The sequence below is a fragment of the Antechinus flavipes genome, chromosome 1 (genome assembly GCF_016432865.1).
Source record: "Antechinus flavipes isolate AdamAnt ecotype Samford, QLD, Australia chromosome 1, AdamAnt_v2, whole genome shotgun sequence".
Taxonomy (NCBI): Eukaryota; Metazoa; Chordata; class Mammalia; order Dasyuromorphia; family Dasyuridae; genus Antechinus; species Antechinus flavipes.
The window spans coordinates 446033908-446055944 of record NC_067398.1 but is presented as its reverse complement, the minus strand read 5'-3'; the positions used below and the strand labels follow the sequence as shown (position 1 = coordinate 446055944).

General features: G+C 36.0%; 1 pseudogene; it reads left to right on the top strand.

Moving 5' to 3' along the window:
- Positions 1–412: 412 nt before the first annotated feature.
- On the top strand, positions 413–3363 carry LOC127546531 (5'-AMP-activated protein kinase catalytic subunit alpha-1-like; annotated as a pseudogene).
- Positions 3364–22037: the final 18674 nt, after the last annotated feature.

Below are 22037 nucleotides of genomic sequence, written 5' to 3'. Positions count from 1 at the left end.
TCTGTGTGTGTGTCTCTCTGTCTCTCTGCTCCCCCCTCTCTCTCTGTGTCTGCCTCTCTTTTTCTGTGTGTCTCTCTCTCTCCCTTTGTCTTTTTCTGTCATTCAATTCTGTCTCTCTCTTTCTCCCTCTCTCCCTTCTTTATCCTTTTTTCATCCCTTCCTCTCCCTCTCTCTCTCCTCCCCTTCTTTTTTCCCTCCCTTCTTCTTTTCCTTCCTCCTTCTTCTGCTCTTTTCTTTGTCTCTCCCCTCCTCCATTTCCTCTCTCTTCCATGATCCCTTCCTCCCTCTTCTTCCAGTGCTTTTTTTACCCACACTCCTTCCTCCTCCTCTTCTCTCTCCCTTCATTCCCTTCCTTCTATCCTTCTCCTTTCCCCTCTCTCCTCTCTCATCTCTCCTTCCCATTCAAGGTGCTATGTGCAGGTTTGGTTCTTGGAGAAAGATGGCATCAGTGGATAAGTAGTAACACCATGGGCTGATGAAGATTGGCCATTACACCCTAAGGGACAGGCTGGGCAATGGCATCTTCCTCAAAGTGAAAGTTGGAAAACATGAGTTGACTGGATACAAAGTTGCAGAGATCTTAAATAGAAAATTTGAAGACTTGATGTGATAGGAAAAATTCTTAGAGAAATTCAGAACCTCACGCTTTCCAAACATCCTTATATCATTAATCTGTACCACATCATTAGCATGCCATGTGACATTTTCATGGTAATGGAATATGTCTCTGGGGGAGAGCTATTTGATTATATTTATAAAAAATTGAAGACTGGAAGAGAGAGCCTGCATTTATTTCAATAAATCTTTCCTGGTGTGGATTGTTGTCACAAACACATTGTTGCCCATAGAGACTTGAAACCTGAAAATGTACTGTCTGACACATACATGAATGCAAAGATAGCTAGCTTATTTTGGTCTTTCAAATATGATGGTGAATTGTGATGACCGCGTTAGCACCCTGGATGCTTTAGAATCAGCCGGAGTCAGGATCAGCAAAAGTCCTTGATCTTTATTCTTTATGGACATGAACGGAATGGCCATATGATGTAAGAGTAATTGTGACACAAATCTGCCAGGAGTGACTCTGACTTTCTTGCTCCACCCTCTAAATCCTGCCTCAATTTCTCTATATGCCAAACAGATCAAACCTGCACAGAGTAATGGGCAGGACTATTCTTTCTCAAAGTATATGCCAATAGAGTATTGTCCAATTGGTAATTAGCTTAAGTGCTCAGACCTCAGTGCATCAATTCAGTTTCAGCCATTACATCTCCCTCTTTCTTTTGTTTTAGAACACAGGTGGTCACACCATCCCTGACTCCTCAGGGAGGTGAAAGCCCCCAAGGGGAGGTAATCATACCCTCCCTGACTTCTCAGAAAAGGAGGAAAAAGCACTAAAAAGGAGATGATCACGCCCTCCCTGACATCTCATCAAGGGAGATGAAAATCACGAAAGGGAAGTGGGGATTTCTAGTGGGTTTCTGGGTTGAGGTGTCTTATTAGAAATAGGTATGCACAAACCCATCAGCATGGGAGGTATTACACAAGCACATAGCAATAACGCACAGATTCTCCCCACAACCAGTGGGAGTTCAATGTGGTGCAACAAACATGAATTGTACATGCAAGTAGTAATATAACAAACAATATATCTCAATATAGTATTGTAAGAGATTTCCAAAAGTTCTAGAAGGAAGATATGTTAACAGTCACACATACACCTTCTTCAGCAGTCAAGAAATAGCTTCATGTGTCAGGGAATCCAATGATTCCCAAAAGTTTTTGAAGTCCTACAACAGTCTTTTTGTGTGTTAGGGAATCCAATGATTTCAGCAGAATTTGAACTCCTGCAACAATGGGGTGGGGTGGAGGTGGGGCTGGGGTTGGAGTTGGGGGAGAATCTTACCCAATATTTGCCCCATTTCAGCTAGAAAAGGTTACTAGTTTAGCTCTTAACAAAGCAAGTTCCCTGTTTGTCTATTAAAATACCCTATTTCCTGGTCACCGGGGACTTCTTCAGTGGTCCCACATTCAGGCACAAATGGGATGACCGCATTAGCACCCTGGATACTTTAGAATCATCTGGAATCAGGATCAGCAAAAGTCCTTGATCTTTATTCTTTGTGGACATGAACAGAATGGCGATATGAAGTGAGAGGAATCATGACACGAATCTGCCAGGAGTGACTGTAGCTTTCTCACTCCACCCTCTAAATCCTGCCTCACTCTCTCTATATGGCAAACAGACTAAACCCGCAGAGTAGTGGGCAGGGCCATTCTTTCTCCAAGCATATGCCAATAGAGTATTGTCCAATTGGTAATTAGCCTTAAGTGCTCAGACCTCAATGCATCAACTCAGTTTCAGCCCATTACGGTGAATTTTTAAGAACCAGCTTTAATTCTCCAAACAATACTGCCCCAGAAGTAATTTCAGGAAGTATGTTTGTGAATCCAGAGGTAGATATTTGGAGCAGTTGTCTTATTCTCTAAGTTTTATTATGTAGCAGCCTTCCATTTGATGATGATCATGTTCTAATCCTTTTTAAGAAAATATGTGATGTGATCTTTTATAACCCTTAGTACTTGAATCCTTCTGTGACTAGACTTCTGAAGCATATACAGTAGGTGGATTTCATGAAGAGAATTAGTATTGCCAAGAGAATGATGCAGATGCTGCATCATTACTTAGCCCATTACTGACTTTACTTGATTCCATGAAGAAAATCAAAGACACCAGGGAGAAGTAATGGTTTAAATAAGATCTTTCAAATTGTTTCTTTCTTGAGGATTCATAATTTCAACCATGAGTGATGGTGAAGCCTCAAAAAAAAATGTGAAAAGTTGAATCTACAGAGGAAGAGGTTTTCAACTGTCTATATAGCAGAAAACATCATGACTCTTTGGACTTCACTTATCTCCTCATAATAGATAACAGGAGAATGATGAAGGAAGCCAAAGATTCTACTTGGTAAGAAGTCCACCAGCTTCTTTCTTAGATGATAATCATTTTTTTTCTCATGCACATCTTGAAAGCATTTGGTTGCTGAAATAACAAGATAATGCTGTACATTTGATAATTTGCATTCTCAAAATTCTCAAAATCAGGATGTGAGGACAATAAAATGGCTTTTGGAATTCTAAGTCAAAGTTGACCAAATGACATCATGGCAGAAGTTTGTCACTGAATTAAACAACTATATCATGAATAGTAAGTTATACACTCAGATTATTTGTCTCTTCAAAGAAAGAGTACAGTAACAAGTACATACTCAAAAGTGAGTCCATGGTTATACTAGGTAAACAATAGAATTAACATGAGACTTCCAAAGCACTGATGATGAAATTACTGAAGCCAAATCTTGAACAACTACTGCACAAAGATTGCTTTCTGTAAGCTATTGTCAGTCTTGCAAAAAAAAAAAAAATCCAGATGCTAAAGCTCAAGGAAGATCCTTATTAGTGACTTCCCTCAACTCTGTAACAGTTAACTTAAGCCCAAGGCCATGAAGTCACACAATACAGTTTTTTGAAATGTGTGCAAGTTTTATTAAAAGTATTTGCATAGTAATGGACCTTATGGACAATGCAATAACTTCAGAAAGTGAAGTGATTGGAATAAATGTATAAAGAATAAAGATAAGCTCTGAATTAACAAGATTCAAAACAATTACTATAGAAATATGCAGATAGTATTGGAGAAAATATATCCATCTAAATAGGAGAAAGAAAAGGCATTTTGAATCATTTTGTGAAACTTTACATTACACAAACAAAACAAATATCATTCCAGGAAATCAAGTCCTGGTTTGGGCAGGGGGAGAAATGGGTCATGGAATGGCTGTCCATCAGTTAGAAAATGGCTGAATAAGTTATGGTATTATGAGTATAATGGAATACTATTGTTGTATAAGAAATGATCAACAAGATGATTTCAGAAAGGCCTAGAGAGACTTTCATGAACTGATGCTAAATGAAGTGAGTAGAACCAAGAGAACATTGTACACAAGATTATATGATGATCAATTCTGCTAGACCTGGCACTTTTCTTTTTAATAAGTCTTTTATTTTCAAAATATATGCATAGATCATTTTTAACACTCATCCTTGCAAAACCTTGTGTTCTAAATTTCTCCCTCTGTTTTCCTCACCCCAGACACCAAGTAATACAATACATGTTAAATGTGCAATTTTTCTATACATTTTTATATATTTATCATGCTGTGCAAGAAAAATCAGATCAGAAAGGAAAAAAGTGAGAAAGAAAACAAAATGCAAGCAAATAACAAGAAAGAAAAGGGAAAATACTATATTGTGATCCACATTCAGTCTCCATAGTCGTTTCTCTGGGTACAGATGGCTCTCTCTATCACAAGACTATTGGAACTGGCCTGAATTACCTTGTTGTTGAAGAGAGCCATGTTGATCATCATATAATCTTGTTGTTGCTGTGTATAATGATCTCCTGGTTCTGCTTATTTCACTTCATCAGTTCATGTATGTGTCACCAGGACTCTCTGAAATCACCAGGTGATCATTTCTGATAGCACAAAAATACGCGACTCTCTTCAACAGTGAGATGAATCAAGGAAGTTCCAACTGTCTTTTGATAGAGAGAGCCATCCGGACTTAGATAGGGGACTATGGGGACTGAGTGTGGATTACAATATAATATTTTCACTTTTGTTGTTGCTTTTTGCTTATATTTTATTTTCTTTCTCATTTTTTTCTTTGATTTGATTTTTCTTGTGCAGCATAATTACAGAAATATGTTTAGAAGAATTTCACATATTTAACATATATTGCATAGCTTGCCATTTAGGGGAAAGTTGGGGAGTAGGAAAGGGAGAAAAAAGTTTGGAACATGAGGTTTTGCAGGGGTTAATGTTGCAAATGATCTATGCATGTGTTTTGAAAGTGAAAAACTTTTAAAAAATAAATAAAAACAAATTCCATGAGGAAAAAAAAAACAACAATAAATATTTATAACTAAGAAAAAACAAGAGTTTGACTGAAGCACTGAGAAACTCAGTGGTTTTCCTAGAGTCACAGCTTATGTATAAGGCAGGTCATTCTTTGCCTATTATAACTCTCTGCCTCTAAAGGCATCCTATAGAAACAATTAAGTTAGCATTTAATTGTTAACTAAATTAAAAATTTAGACTTTTCTATTAAATTGGAATGTTAATTCTAGTTAGAGTATTCTGTAGAAAATTGATATAGTATTAATTGTAATTTAGACCTTATAATTTTGTTAGATTAAAAATGTCATCTTCTTACTTAACCCATGGTCTTTTATTCCTGTGAGGCACTTTATAAAGGCAGTAATTATCTTTACTTAATAATAATTAAGGATACTAATACATTGCATATATATGTACATACATAAATGTATACATATTATATATTTTATATGCATAATATATATATAATATAATAATATATTGTATATATTACAATATACAAAATAAGTATATGTAAAATATGTATATACATGCAAACACACTTATATATGTATATATGAAGCACTTTACAATTATTTTATTCTCACAACATTAATAGTTAGATGTTACTTTACATTGAAAGAAACAGGATCACATAGCTATTAAGGATGTTAAGGCCAAATTGAAGTCAAATCTTCCTGACTCCAGGTATATTAACCTGCAGAAATAAAGAAAATCTTTCACCTACATTTAATTATCCAATAGTTATTTATTAATTATTCAACAACATTAATTTTATAAATTATTATTAAATTTTGTAGTGCACTCTATCACACTAAACTCTGTTCTGAAGGAGCCCGAAATATAAAGATAGAGAAAGACATCAGAGCTAAAATATTGAATGATAGAATGAAGATACAAAAAGATATGGAAAGATGAGGAAGGTGGGACAAATCTAATAAGTTTTAGAGGGACGATTAAAAGGGCACTATGATTTTTTGGGTCACACTTTCCTTTATAAAATGAAAAAAGTGTGACTTGAAAGTATGGTGAAAAATATCTTGTGATTTATTGAGTTGAATTAGATTCAACTGAATTGAAGTAAATGTAAGCTCAATATGAATTGGTTGTGTGATATTGTAGCCAAAAAAAAAAAAATCCACAATATCAGATCTCCTTATTAGAGACATGATGCCCAGAACACGGGGGGGTGACAATTCACTTTCTCCACCTTGGTAAGATCACATCAAGAGTACGGGGATCAATTCTGGATGTTATATTTTTAAGAAGAACATTAACAAACTGCAGTTCGTGAAGAGTGCTATGACCATATTGGTGAAGGACCAAAAGATCATGTCATATAAGAATAAGTTGAAGAAACTAAGGAAGAAACTAATAAAGAAGAGAAATCTGAAGAGCAGGAGTACATGCTACATAGTAGTAGAGTAGCCAAGGAGCTGAAGAACTGTTATATGAGTAATTAGACTCTCTTACACCAAACAGTAAAAAGGGATGGAATTGGTAGAGAAATAGATTTTGGCTGGATATGAGGGGAATTTTCAAAAGTATAATGAATTTTATTTGAAAATACTTTCCTATCATAGGAACATAGAATTATACTTGAAAGGTACTGTAAAGGCCATTGAATGTTTCCCTTCTTTTAAAAGTAAGATCTCTCTCTGTCTCTCTCTCTCCCTCCCTCTCTCTCTCTCTCTCTCTCTCTCTCTTCTCTCTCTCTCACACACACACACACACACACATGCACGCACGCACACAAAGGCATGCAAACACACACACAGGCAGGTGCACACACACACATACACACACACACACACACACACACACACACACACACACATACACACATGCACCCATAACCTGAGTTGGGGATTCTTTCTTCTCTTCTGTTGATTCAAAGCCTCACCAGCTATCATCCCTCATTTATAGGAGCCTGGCAATTATCATTTCAGTTCCATTTAACCATTTAATATCAGATTAACTTTTACAGAGGAATAGTCACTTTATAGATACTAAAGACAAATTCACTTTTTTCTTTTATTTTTAATTTATGGAATAAAACAAGTATTTCCATAACATGACAAAACAAAATTTTTAAAAGATGATTGTTCATGAAGCTGCAAATTTACTATGCACAACTTTCTATTCTTTTTAAATACATAGAAAAATTATAAAGTAAATTTCTTTTTTCCTTTACTTTCTTTCACCACTTCTCATTAGAGATGGTAACCATTAGAATCAAATCCTATATATGCTCCTATTTATCAGTTCTTTCTCTGTATGTGGATAGAATCTTCATGTGTCCTTTCTGGTTAATTTGAGCATTATAATATTCAAAGCATATGCTTAAAGTCATTCTTAAGAAATATTACTGTATTTTTCTTTTTTTTTTTTTTTTTTTTGTTTTATTCTATTTTTTATAATTTTTATTTAATAATTACTTTATATTAACACTCGTTTCTGTTCCAATTTTTTTTTCCCTCCCTCCCTCCACCCCCTCCCCTAGATGGCAAGCAGTCCTTTATATGTTGGATATGTTGCAGTATATCCTAGATACAATATATGTTTGCAGAACTGAACAGTTCTCTTGTTGCATAGGGAGAATTGGATTCAGAAGGTATAAATATCCCGGGAAGAAAAACAAAAATGCAGATAGTTCACATTCGTTCCCCAGCGTTCTTTCTTTGGGTGTAGCTGCTTTTGTCCGTCATTTATCAATTGAAACTCAGGTCTCTTTGTCAAAGAAATCCACTTCCATCAAAATATGTCCTCATACAATATCGTTGTCGAAGTGTATAATGATCTCCTGGTTCTGCTCATTTCACTTAGCATCAGTTCATGTAAGTCTCGCCAGTCCTCTCTGTATTCATCCTGCTGGTCATTTCTTACAGAACAATAATATTCCATAACATTCATATACCACAATTTACCTAGCCATTCTCCAATTGATGGGCATCCATTCATTTTACAGTTTCTAGCCACTACAAACAGGGCTGCTTCAAACATTTTGGCACATACAGGTCCCTTTCCCTTCTTTAGTATTTCTTTGGGATATAAGCCCAATAGAAACACTGCTGGATCAAAGGGTATGCACAATTTGATAATTTTTTGGGCATAATTCCAGATTGCTCTCCAGAATGGTTGGATTCGTTCACAACTCCACCAACAATGCAATAGTGTCCCAGTTTTCCCGCATCCCCTCCAACATTCATCATTATTTTTTCCTGTCATCTTAGCCAATCTGACAGGTGTGTAGTGGTATCTCAGAGTTGTCTTAATTTGCATTTCTCTGATCAATAATGATTTGGAACACTCTTTCATATGAGTGGTAATAGTTTCAATTTCATCCTCTGAAAATTGTCTGTTCATATCCTTTGACCATTTATCAATTGGAGAATGGCTTGATTTCTTATAAATTTGAGTCAGTTCTCTATATATTTTGGAAATGAGGCCTTTATCAGAACCTTTAACTGTGAAAATGTTTTCCCAGTTTGTTGCTTCCCTTCTAATCTTGTTTGCATTAGTTTTATTTGTACAAAGGCTTTTTAATTTGATGTAATCGAAATTTTCTATTCTGTGATCAGTAATGGTCTCTAGTTCATCTTTGGTCACAAATTTCTTTCTCCTCCACAAGTCTGAGAGATAAACTATTCTATGTTCCTCTAATTTATTTATAATCTCGTTCTTTATGCCTAGGTCATAGACCCATTTTGATCTTATCTTGGTATATGGTGTTAAGTGTGGGTCCATGCCTAATTTCTGCCATACTAATTTCCAATTATCCCAGCAGTTTTTATCAAATAATGAATTCTTTTCCCAGAAGTTAGGGGCTTTGGGTTTGTCAAACACTAGATTGCTATAGTTGACTATTCTGTCTTGTGAGCCTAGCCTTTTCCACTGATCCACTAATCTATTTCTTAGCCAATACCAAATGGTTTTGGTGACTGCTGCTTTATAATATAATTTTAGATCAGGTACAGCTAGGCCACCTTCATTTGATTTTTTTTTTCATTAATTCCCTTGAGATTCTCGACTTTTTATTGTTCCATATGAATTTTGTTGTTATTTTTTCTAGATCAATAAAATATTTTCTTGGAAGTCTGATTGGTATAGCACTAAATAAATAGATTAGTTTAGGGAGTATTGTCATCTTTATTATGTTCGCTCGGCCGATCCAAGAGCACTTAATATTTTTCCAATTATTTAAGTCTGACTTTATTTGTGTGGAGACTTTTTTATAATTTTGCTCATATAATTCCTGACTTTCCTTTGGTAGATAGATTCCCAAATATTTTATGGTATCAACAGTTATTCTGAATGGAATTTCTCTTTATATCTCTTGCTGTTGGGTTTTGTTGGTGATGTATAAAAATGCTGAGGATTTATGGGGATTTATTTTGTAGCCAGCTACTTTGCTAAAATTATGAATTATTTCCAATAGCTTTTTAGTAGAATCTCTGGGGTTCTCTAGGTATACCATCATATCATCTGCAAAGAGTGATAGTTTGGTTTCCTCATTGCCTACTCTAATTCCTTTAATTTCTTTATCGACTCTTATTGCCGAGGCTAGTGTTTCTAATACGATATTAAATAATAATGGTGATAGTGGGCAACCTTGCTTCACTCCAGATCTTACTGGGAAAGGTTCCAGTTTTTCCCCATTGCATATGATGCTTACTGATGGTTTTAAATATATGCTCCTGACTATTTTAAGGAAAAGTCCATTTATTCCTATACTCTCAAGTGTTTTTATTAGGAATGGATGTTGGATTTTATCAAATGCTTTTTCTGCATCTATTGAGATGATCATATGGTTTTTGTTTGTTTGGTTATTGATATAGTCAATTATGCTAATAGTTTTCCTAATATTGAACCAGCCCTGCATTCCTGGTATAAATCCTACTTGGTCATAGTGTATTATCCTGGTGACGATTTTCTGTAATCTTTTTGCTAATATTTTATTTAAGATTTTAGCATCAATATTCATTAGGGAGATTGGTCTATAATTTTCTTTCTCTGTTTTCAGCCTACCTGGTTTAGGTATCAGTACCATGTCTGTGTCATAAAAGGAGTTTGGTAGGACTCCTTCAATCCCTATTTTTTCAAATAGTTTATATAACATTGGAGTTAATTGTTCTTTAAATGTTTGGTAGAATTCACATGTAAATCCATCTGGTCCTGGGGATTTTTTCTTAGGGAGTTGATTGATTGTTTGTTCTATTTCTTTTTCTGAGATGGGACTGTTTAGGATATTTACTTCTTCCTCTGTTAGTTTGGGCAAGCTATATTTTTGGAGGTATTTTTCTATTTCATTTAAGTTGTCGAATTTATTGGCATAAAGTTGGGCAAAGTAACTCCTAATTATTGCTCTAATTTCCTCTTCGTTAGTGGCGAGTTCTCCCTTTTCATTTTTAAGACTAACAATTTGATTTTCCTCTTTCCTTTTTTTAATCAGATTTACTAAGGGTTTGTCTATTTTGTTGGTTTTTTCATAGAACCAACTCTTAGTTTTATTAATCAATTCAATAGTTTTTTTACTTTCAATTTTATTGATCTCACCTTTTATTTTTAGAATTTCAAGTTTAGTGTTTGACTGGGGGTTTTTAATTTGTTCCTTTTCTAGCATTTTTAATTGCAAACCCAATTCATTGACCTTCTCTTTCTCTATTTTATACAAATAGGCCTCTAGAGATATGAAATTTCCCCTTATTACCGCTTTGGCTGCATCCCATACATTTTGGTATGATGTCTCATTATTATCATTTTCTTGGGTGAAGTTATTAATTATGTCTATGATTTGCTGTTTCACCCAATCATTCTTTAGTATGAGATTATTTAGTTTCCAATTATTTTTTGGTCTACTTCCCCCTGCTTTTTTGTTGAATGTAATTTTCATTGCATCGTGGTCTGAAAAGGATGCATTTACTATTTCTGCCTTACTACATTTGAGTTTGAGGTTTTTATGTCCTAATATATGGTCAATTTTTGTATAGGTTCCATGAACTGCTGAAAAGAAAGTGTATTCCTTTCTGTCTCCATTACATTTTCTCCAGAGATCTATCATATCTAACTTTTCTAGTATTCTATTTACCTCTTTGACTTCTTTCTTATTTATTTTGTGGTTTGATTTATCTAATTCTGAGAGTGCAAGGTTAAGATCTCCCACTATTATAGTTTTACTGTCTATTTCTTCTTGCAGCTCTCTTAGTTTCTCTTTTAAGAATTTAGATGCTACACCACTTGGTGCATATATGTTTAATATAGATAGTGCTTCATTATCCATGCTACCCTTTAGCAAGATATAGTGTCCTTCCTTATCTCTTTTAATTAGGTCAATTTTCGCTTTAGCTCGATCTGAGATCAGGATGGCTACCCCTGCTTTTTTGACTTCACCTGAAGCATAGTAGATTTTGCTCCAACCTTTTACCTTTAACCTGCATGTATCTCCCCGCTTCAGGTGTGTTTCCTGTAAACAACATATTGTAGGATTCTGGCTTTTAATCCATTCTGCTAACCGCTTCCTCTTTATGGGGGAGTTTACCCCATTCACATTTATGGTTAGAATGACCAATTCTGTATTACTTGCCATCTTGTTAACCCCGGTTTATGCTTTTCTCCCTTCTTTCCCCTTTCCCCCCCTTCCCAGTATTAAGCTTGTGAACACCACTTGCTTCTCACAGCCCTCCCTTTTTAGTATCCCTCCCCCCACCTTAGAGTTCCTCCCCCTATCTTACCCCTTTCCCTCCCAGTTCCCGTATTCCCTTCCTCTTAGCTTATTCCTTCCCTTTTCACTTTTCCCTTCTCACTTTTCAATGAGGTGGGAGAAGTTTCACCATAGATTGAATATGTCTTAAGATTTTTCACTTAAAGCCAATTCTGAAGGCAGTAAGATACCCACTATATTCATCCCCCTCCATTCTTTCTCTCAGATATAATAGGTTTCCTATGCCTCTTCATGAGATGTACTACCCCCACTTTACCCTTTTTCTGATACAATGTCCTTTCCACATCAATTTCTAGAACAAGGTATACATGTATTCTTTATACATCTATATAATCAAAATATAGTTTCCAAGATTAATCTTTACCTTTTTAGATTTCTCTTGAGTTCTATATTTGTAGATCAAACTTTTTGTTAAGTTCTGGTTTTTTCATCAGAAATAGATGAAATTCGCTTACTTCGTTGAATGTCCATCTTCTTCCCTGGAAAAAGATGCTCATTCTCGCTGGGTAAGTTATTTTTGGTTGCATACCAAGTTCCTTAGCCTTTCGGAATATCATATTCCAGGCCCTTCGATCTTTTAATGTGGATGCTGCCAGATCCTGGGTGATCCTTATTGTGGCTCCTTGATACTTGAATTGGGTTTTTCTAGCCGCTTGCAATATTTTTTCCTTCATCTGAGGGTTCTGGCATTTGGCCACTATATTCCTTGGTGTTTTGATTTTAGGATCCCTTTCAGTGGGTGATCAATGAATCCTTTCAATGTTTATTTTTTCCTCTGTTCCTATGGCTTCTGGGCAGTTCTCTTTGATAATTTCCTGGAAAATAGTGTCCAGGCTCTTTTTTTCATCATGTTTTTCTGGAAGTCCAATGATTCTCAGGTTGTCTCTCCTGGATCTGTTTTCCAGGTCTGTTGTCTTCCCCAGAAGGTATTTCACATTTTTCTCCATTGTTTGATTTTTTTGGATTTGCTTGACTGATTCTTCTTGTCTCCTCGAGTCATTCAATTCCACTTGTTCAAGTCTGATTTTCAGTGAAGTATTCTCTTCACTCACTTTTTTAAAATCTTTTTCTAATTGTCCAATTGAGTTCTTTTGTTCTGTGGAATTTTTTTTTTCCATTTCGCCAATTTTGTTTTCCAATTCACCAATCCTATTTTTCAAGGATTTTACTTCTTTATCCACTCTCTCTTTAACTTTCTCCAGGCTCTTTTGCCAAGCCTCCCTCTCCTTTTCCCAAGCTTCCCTCTCCTTTTGCCAAGCCTCCCTTTCCTTTTCCCATTTTTCTTCTAGCTCCCTTGTGAGAGCCTTTTTAATCACTTCTATGAGGTTCATCTGTGCTGAGGAACAGATGATCTCCTCCTTTGGGGATTCACCTGGGGACTGCCTGTTTTTAGTCTCCTCAGGATTTAGAGTCTGCTCTCTATCTGTGTAGAAGCTGTCAAGGGTTAAAGTCCTCTTCAGCTTCTTGCTCATTCTGTCTATTAATCAGAGACAAACTACCAAAGAAAAACAGAAAAAACTGGAGTCTTTCTTTGGGGGAGGGTTTGGGTATGTTATCGAGCTTCCTCTACAGACTGCAGGGGGCAGCAGTGAGGCACTAGCAGGACTGTGTTGCGTGTGCGCTCTGAGATCCCAAAGTGTGCTGAGTCACTGTGGGGGAGGAAGGGGGGGGCGGCTAGGTCCCGAGAGACTCCAGCTGTTTGGGGTTGTATTCTTCTCCCCCGGTGTTTTTAGCTTCTCTGCTGGGCTGCTGACTTGCTGCTGGAGCAAAGTATCCAAATCTGTAGCGAAGCTCTCCCCGCAGAGACGGCTGCAATCACTCCCCACCCCCTCTCCAGTCTGCTCCCGTGCTCTCACTGCCGCTGCCCGCCGCCTGCGCCCGATCTAAAACCGTCCCAGCCCTCCAGTAAAGACAGACCTTTCTTGGCGAATCTCAAGGATGGCTTCTCTTGGTAACTATATGTGGGTTTTTTTCAGTCAAGCATTGATTCAGAGGCTTGTAATGAAGTGGATAGTGAGAGAAAGCGTGGAGCTTATGCAGCTGTGAGCCTCCTCTCCGCCATCTTAACCGGAAGTCCTTACTGTATTTTTCACAACACTTCTGAGATACAAATTTCAATGCCATGCTCCTACACTCTCAGTCTTTGAGAAGAATAGAAGATTTTCACAGAAAGAGGGAGAAGAAGAGGGAGGGAGAAAGGAAGAAAAAAGGGACAGAGGGAAGGAAGAAGGAAAGAAGGAAGGGAGGAGGAAAGGAAAGAGGGAGAAAGGGAAGGAAAAAGGAAGGAAGGAAAGAAGGAGGAGGAAAAGAGGGAGGAAGCAAGGAAGGAAGGAAGCAAGAAAGGAAGGAAGGAAGAAAAGGACAGAGAAAGGGAAGGAAAAGAACAAAAGAAAGAAAACAAGCTAAACAAAAATCAACAAAAAGCAAAGATCTTGAATTACATTTTAAAGAATTCATTTATGGAATGGATACTATGTGTTTTTCAGCTATGCATGACACTTTTATAAAAATTGATTATTTCTTTGAACACTAAAAGGATCCCAAAGAAATGCAGAAACGTATAACATTATAAAAATACTTTACTGAACATAAATGAATGAAATTTTTATGTTTAAAAAGGCCATTGAAAGAAAGTATTTAAAAAATCCTCTGAAAGCTAAATAATCCTAGTAGATTGATGGGTCAAAGAACAAATCAATAAGCTAACTTTTAAAGTCTTACACAGTCTCCAACCTTTCTAAGCCTGATTAACTGTTCTCTCTCCTTCATCCCTCAGTGATTCAGTCAAACTGACCTTCTGTTCCTTATACATGACATTTCATCTCCCATGTTGGTGCCTTTGTACTGGAATATTTTTCTTGTTTCTGCTGCTAATATTTTAAAATGCAGCTCAGACATCTAGTCTTTTTGTGCTCCATAATTGTTAGTGTCTTCCTTCTAACCCTCCTATTCTAACTTGAATTTTACACACACACACACACTTCTATGAATTAATTATTTAATTTAGGGGCAGTTAGGTGGTGCAGTAGATAGAGCACCAGCTCTGAAGTAAGGAGGACCTGAGTTCAAATGTAGCCTCAGACACTTAACACTTCCTAGCTGTGTGACTCTGGGCAAGTCACTTAACCCCAATTGCCTCAGAAAAGGAAAAAAAAAAATTATATATATATATATATATATATATATATATATATATATATATGTATAGGTGTGTGTATATATATATTATATATATATGTATAGGTGTGTATATATATATATATATATGTATAGGTGTGTATATATATATATATGTATGTATAGGTGTGTGTGTGTATATATATATATATATATATATATATATATATATAAAAAATTATATTTGTATTCATCCCCCAAATTCAAATATGTGTTCAATGAAAGTAGAGATTGTTTTTTCTTTGCCCTTAAATTCGAAGAGACAAGCAATTGTTTGATATATAATAGGTGCTTAATGAATACTTCTTGATTCATTGACTTGTTAGCTTGCAGTTCTCAAGTATATAGTCTGAGAGACAATGTTGTGTCTGGAGTCAAGAAGACCTGTGTTCAAATCTAGTCTCAGACCTTTATCAGGTTTATAATCCTGAGCAAGTCACCTAAACCTCTGTTTGCCTTATTTCCTCATCAATAAGATAGGTATAATACAGTATGACATTATAAAGTGTTTAGCATAATCCTTGGCACAAAATAAGCATTATATAAATGTTAACTATTATTATTATTTTTTTTTTTTAATTTTTTTATTTAATAATTACATTATATTTACACTCATTTCTGTTCCGATTTTTTTTCCCCTCCCTCCCTCCACCCCCTCCCCTAGATGGCAAGCAGTCCTTTATATGTTGGATATGTTGCAGTTATCCTAGATACAATATATTTTTCAGAACCGAACAGTTCTCATGTTGCGTAGGGAGAATTGGATTCAGAAGGTATAAATAATAATACGGGAAGAGAAACAAAAATGCAGATAGTTCACATCGTTTCCAGTTTCTTTCTTTGGGTGTAGCTGCTTTTGTCCGTCATTTATCAATTGAAACTCAGGTCTCTTTGTCAAAGAAATCCACTTCCATCAAAATATGTCCTCATACAATATCGTTGTCGAAGTGTATAATGATCTCCTGGTTCTGCTCATTTCACTTAGCATCAGTTCATGTAGGTCTCTCCAAGCCTCTCTGTATTCATCCTGCTGGTCATTTCTTACAGAACAATAATATTCCATAACATTCATATACCACAATTTACCCAGCCATTCTCCAATTGATGGCATCCATTCATTTTCCAGTTTCTAGCCACTACAAACAGGGCTGCTACAAACATTTTGGCACATACAGGTCCCTTTCCCTTCTTTAGTATTTCTTTGGGATATAAGCCCAATAGAAACACTGCTGGATCAAAGGATATGCACATTTTGATAATTTTTTGGGCATATTTCCAGATTGCTCTCCAGAATGGTTGGATTCGTTCACAACTCCACCAACAATGCATTAGTGTCCCATTTTTTCCCGCATCCCCTCCAACATTCATCATTATTTTTTCCTGTCATCTTAGCCAATCTGACAGGTGTGTAGTGGTATCTCAGAGTTGTCTTAATTTGCATTTCTCTGATCAATAATGATTTGAACACTCTTTCATATGAGTGGTAATAGTTTCAATCTCATCCTCTGAAAATTGTCTGTTCATATCCTTTGACCATTTATCAATTGGAGAATGGCTTGATTTCTTATAAATTTGAGTCAGTTCTCTATATATTTTGGAAATGAGGCCTTTATCAGAACCTTTAACTGTGAAAATGTTTTCCCAGTTTGTCGCTTCCCTTCTAATCTTGTTTGCATTAGTTTTATTTGTACAAAGGCTTTTTAATTTGATGTAATCGAAATTTTCTATTCTGTGATCAGTAATGGTCTCTAGTTCATCTTTGGTCACAAATTTCTTTCTCCTCCACAAGTCTGAGAGATAAACTATTCTATGTTCCTCTAATTTATTTATAGTCCTCGTTCTTTATGCCTAGGTCATAGACCCATTTTGATCTTATCTTGGTATATGGTGTTAAGTGTGGGTCCATGCCTAATTTCTGCCATACTAATTTCCAATTATCCCAGCAGTTTTTATCAAATAATGAATTCTTTTCCCAGAAGTTAGGGGCTTTGGGTTTGTCAAACACTAGATTGCTATAGTTGACTATTCTGTCTTGTGAGCCTAGCCTTTTCCACTGATCCACTAATCTATTTCTTAGCCAATACCAAATGGTTTTGGTGACTGCTGCTTTATAATATAATTTTAGATCAGGTACAGCTAGGCCACCTTCATTGATTTTTTTTTCATTAATTCCCTTGAGATTCTCGACTTTTTATTGTTCCATATGAATTTTGTTGTTATTTTTTCTAGATCAATAAAATATTTTCTTGGAAGTCTGATTGGTATAGCACTAAATAAATAGATTAGTTTAGGGAGTATTGTCATCTTTATTATGTTCGCTCGGCCGATCCAAGAGCACTTAATATTTTTCCATTATTTAAGTCTGACTTTATTTGTGTGGAGACTTTTTTATAATTTTGCTCATATAATTCCTGACTTTCCTTTGGTAGATAGATTCCCAAATATTTTATGGTATCAACAGTTATTCTGAATGGAATTTCTTTTGTATCTCTTGCTGTTGGGTTTTGTTGGTGATGTATAAAAATGCTGAGGATTTATGGGGATTTATTTTGTAGCCAGCTACTTTGCTAAAATTATGAATTATTTCCAATAGCTTTTTGTAGAATCTCTGGGGTTCTCTAGGTATACCATCATATCATCTGCAAAGAGTGATAGTTTGGTTTCCTCATTGCCTACTCTAATTCCTTTTATATCTTTCTCGACTCTTATTGCCGAGGCTAGTGTTTCTAATACGATATTAAATAATAATGGTGATAGTGGGCAACCTTGCTTCACTCCAGATCTTACTGGGAAAGGTTCCAGTTTTTCCCCATTGCATATGATGCTTACTGATGGTTTTAAATATATGCTCCTGACTATTTTAAGGAAAAGTCCATTTATTCCTATGCTCTCAAGTGTTTTTATTAGGAATGGATGTTGGATTTTATCAAATGCTTTTTCTGCATCTATTGAGATGATCATGTGGTTTTTGTTTGTTTGGTTATTGATATAGTCAATTATGTTAATAGTTTTCCTAATATTGAACCAGCCCTGCATTCCTGGTATAAATCCTACTTGGTCATAGTGTATTATCCTGGTGACAATTTTCTGTAATCTTTTTGCTAATATTTTATTTAAGATTTTAGCATCAATATTCATTAGGAGATTGGTCTATAATTTTCTTTCTCTGTTTTCAGCCTACCTGGTTTAGGTATCAGTACCATATCTGTGTCATAAAAGGAGTTTGTAGGACTCCTTCAATCCCTATTTTTTCAAGTCGTTTATATAGCATTGGGGCTAATTGTTCTTTAAATGTTTGGTAGAATTCACATGTAAATCTATCTGGTCCTGGGGATTTTTTCTTAGAGAGTTGATTAATAACTTGTTCCATTTCTTTTTCTGAAATGGGACTATTTAAGCAATTTACTTCCTCCTCTGTTAATCTGGGAAGCCTATATTTTTGGAAATAGTCATCCATTTCACTTAGATTATCAAATTTATTGGCATAAAGTTGGCCAAAGTAACTCCTTATTATTGCTCTAATTTCCTCTTCACTGGTGGAAAGTTCTCCCTTTTAATTTTTAAGACTAACAATTTGATTTTCCTCTTTCCTTTTTCTAATCAGATTTACCAAAGATTTATCTATTTTATTGTTTTTTTCATAAAACCAATTTTTAGTTTTATTAATTCAATAGTTTTTTTTTTTTTTACTTTCAATATTATTAACTTCTCCTTTTAATTTTAGAATTTAAAATTTAGCATTTGATTTGGGGTTTTAAAATTTGGTCTTTTTCTAGCTTTTTAAGTTGCAAGCCCAATTCATTGATCTTTTCTTTCTCTGTTTTATTCAAGTAAGCCTCTAAAGGCTTATATCTCTAAAGATATAAAATTTCCACTTATTACCACTTTGAATTCATCCCACAAATTTTGGTATGATACCTCATCATTGTTATTATCTTGAGTGAAATTATTAATTGTGTCTATAATTTGCTGTTTCACCAATCATTCTTTAAGATGAGATTATTTAATTTCCAATTACTTTTTGGTTTATTTACCCCTAACTTTTTGTTGAATGTAGTTTTTATTGCATTGTGATCTGAAAAGAAAGCATTTACTATTTCTGCCTTCCTGCATTTAATTTTGAGGTTTTTATATCCTAATACATGGTCAATTCTTGTATAGGTTCCATGAACTGCTGAGAAGAAAGTATACTCCTTTCTGTCACCATTCAGGTTTCTCCAAAGATTTTTCATACCTAATTTTTCTAATATTCTATTAATCTCCTTAATTTCTTTCTTATTTGTTTTGTGGTTTAATTTATCTAATTCTGAGAATGCAAGATTGAGATCTCCCATTATTACAGTTTTGCTGTCTATTTCTTCTTGCAACTCTCTTAATTTCTCCTTTAGGAAGTTAGATGCTGTACCACTTGGTGTATATACGTTTAGTATTGATATTGCTTCATTGTCTATGCTACCCTTTAGCAAGATATAGTTTCCTTCCTTCTCTCTTTTAATTGGATCAATTTTTATTTTTGCTTGATCTGAGAGCAGGATGGCTACCCCTGCTTTTTTGACTTCACCTGAAGCAGCTTTACCTTTACTCTGTATGTATCTCCCTGCTTTAAATGTGTTTCCTGTAAACAACATATTGTAGGATTCTGGCTTTTAATCCATTCTGCTAACCGCTTTCTCTTTATGGGGGAGTTTACCCCGTTCACGTTTATGGTTAGAATGACCAATTCTGTATTACTTGCCATCTTGTTAACCCCGGTTTATGCTTTCCTCCCTTCTTTCCCCTTTCCCCCCCTTCCAAGTATTAAGCTTGTGAGCACCCCTTGCTTCTCACAGCCCTCCCTTTTTAGTATCCCTCCCCCCTCCTTAGAGTTCCTCCCCCTATCTTACCCCTTTCCCTCCCAGTTCCCGTATTCCCTTCCCCTTAGCTTATTCCTTCCCTTTCCACTTTTCCCTTCTCACTTTTCAATGAGATGGGAGAAGTTTCACCATAGATTGAATATGTCTTAAGATTTTTCACTTAAAGCCAATTCTGAAGGCAGTAAGATACCCACTATATTCATCCCCCTCCATTCTTTCTCTCAGATATAATAGGTTTCCTATGCCTCTTCATGAGATGTACTACCCCCACTTTACCCTTTTTCTGGTACAATGTCCTTTCCACATCAATTTCTAGAACAAGGTATACATGTATTCTTTATACATCTATATAGTCAAAATATAGTTCCCAAGATTAATCTTTACCTTTTTAGATTTCTCTTGAGTTCTATATTTGTAGATCAAACTTTTTGTTAAGTTCTGGTTTTTTCATCAGAAATAGATGAAATTCGCTTACTTCGTTGAATGTCCATCTTCTTCCCTGGAAAAAGATGCTCATTCTCGCTGGGTAAGTTATTTTTGGTTGCATACCAAGTTCCTTAGCTTTTCGGAATATCATATTCCAGGCCCTTCGATCTTTTAATGTGGATGCTGCCAGATCCTGGGTGATCCTTATTGTGGCTCCTTGATACTTGAATTGGGTTTTTCTAGCCGCTTGCAATATTTTTTCTTTCACCTGAGGGTTCTGGCATTTGGCCACTATATTCCTTGGTGTTTTGATTTTAGGATCCCTTTCAGTGGGTGATCGATGAATCCTTTCAATGTTTATTTTTTCCTCTGTTCCTATGACTTCTGGGCAGTTCTCTTTGATAATTTCCTGGAAGACAGTGTCCAGGCTTTTTTTTTCATCATGTTTTTCTGGGAGTCCAATGATTCTCAGATTGTCTCTCCTGGATCTGTTTTCCAGGTCTGTTGTCTTCCCCAGAAGGTATTTCACATTTTTCTCCATTGTTTGATTTTTTTGGATTTGCTTGACTGATTCTTCTTGTCTCCTCGAGTCATTCAATTCCACTTGTTCAATTCTGATTTTCAGTGAAGTATTCTCTTCACTCACTTTTTTAAAATCTTTCTCTAATTGTCCAATTGAGTTCTTTTGTTCTGTGGAATTTTTTTCCATTTCGCCAATTTTGTTTTTTAGAGAGCTGTTTTCTGTTTCCAGTTCACTAATCCTATTTTTCAAGGATTTTACTTCTTTATCCACTCTCTCTTTAACTTTCTCCAGACTCTTTTCCCATTTTTCTTCTAGCTCCCTTGTGAGAGCCTTTTTAATCACTTCTATGAGGTTCATCTGTGCTGAGGAACAGATGATTTCCTCCTTTGGGGAATCACCTGGGGACTGCCTGTTTTTAGTCTCCTCAGGATTTAGAGTCTGCTCTCTATCTGTATAGAAGCTGTCAAGGGTTAAAGTCCTCTTCAGCTTCTTGCTCATTCTGTCTATTAATCAGAGATAAACTACCAAAGAAAAACAGAAAAAACTGGAGTCTTTCTTTGGGGGGGGGGGGCTGGGGGGGGTATCGAGCTTCCTCTACAGACTGCAGGTGGCAGCAGTGAGACACTAGCAGGACTGTGCTGCGCCTGCGCCCTGAGATCCCAAAGTGTGCTGAGTCACTGAGGGGGGGGAAGGGGGGGGGGGGGGCCAGGTCCTGAGAGACTTCAGCTGTTTGCGGTTGTATTCTTCAGCCCCGGTGTTTTTAGCTTTTCTGCTGGGCTGTTGACTTGCTGCCGGAGGAAATTATCCAAACCTGTAGCGAAGCTCTCCCCGCAGAAACGGCTCGATCACTCTCCACCCTCTCCAGTCTGCTCCCGTGCTCTCACTGCCGCTGCCCTCAGCCTGTGCCCGATCTAAAACCGCCCCAGCCCTCCAGTAAAGACAGACCTTTCTTGGCGGATCTCAAGGATGGCTTCTCTTGGTAACTATTTGTGGGTTTTTTTCAGTCAAGCATTGATTCAGAGGCTTGTAATGAAGTGGATAGTGAGAGAAAGCGCGGAGCTTATGCAACTGTGAGCCTCCTCTCCGCCATCTTAACCGGAAGTCCAATGTTAACTATTATTATTATAATAATAGGACATACAGGCCCAGAAGCTGAAGTGTTTTGGATGGCAATTGGTATACTGGAATGGATTTATTGGCAACTACAGATCTTTAAATTACAGCTTTAGAGCTAGGAGAACTTAGAAACAATTTTTTTGTTTACTCATTTTACTGATGAGATGTTAGAATCTTTACAAACTGCTAACTCATTAGAGTTGATAGATTATTGATCTGATCTTACAAGAAGATGTTTTGGGCCAGAAACCTGAAACAAG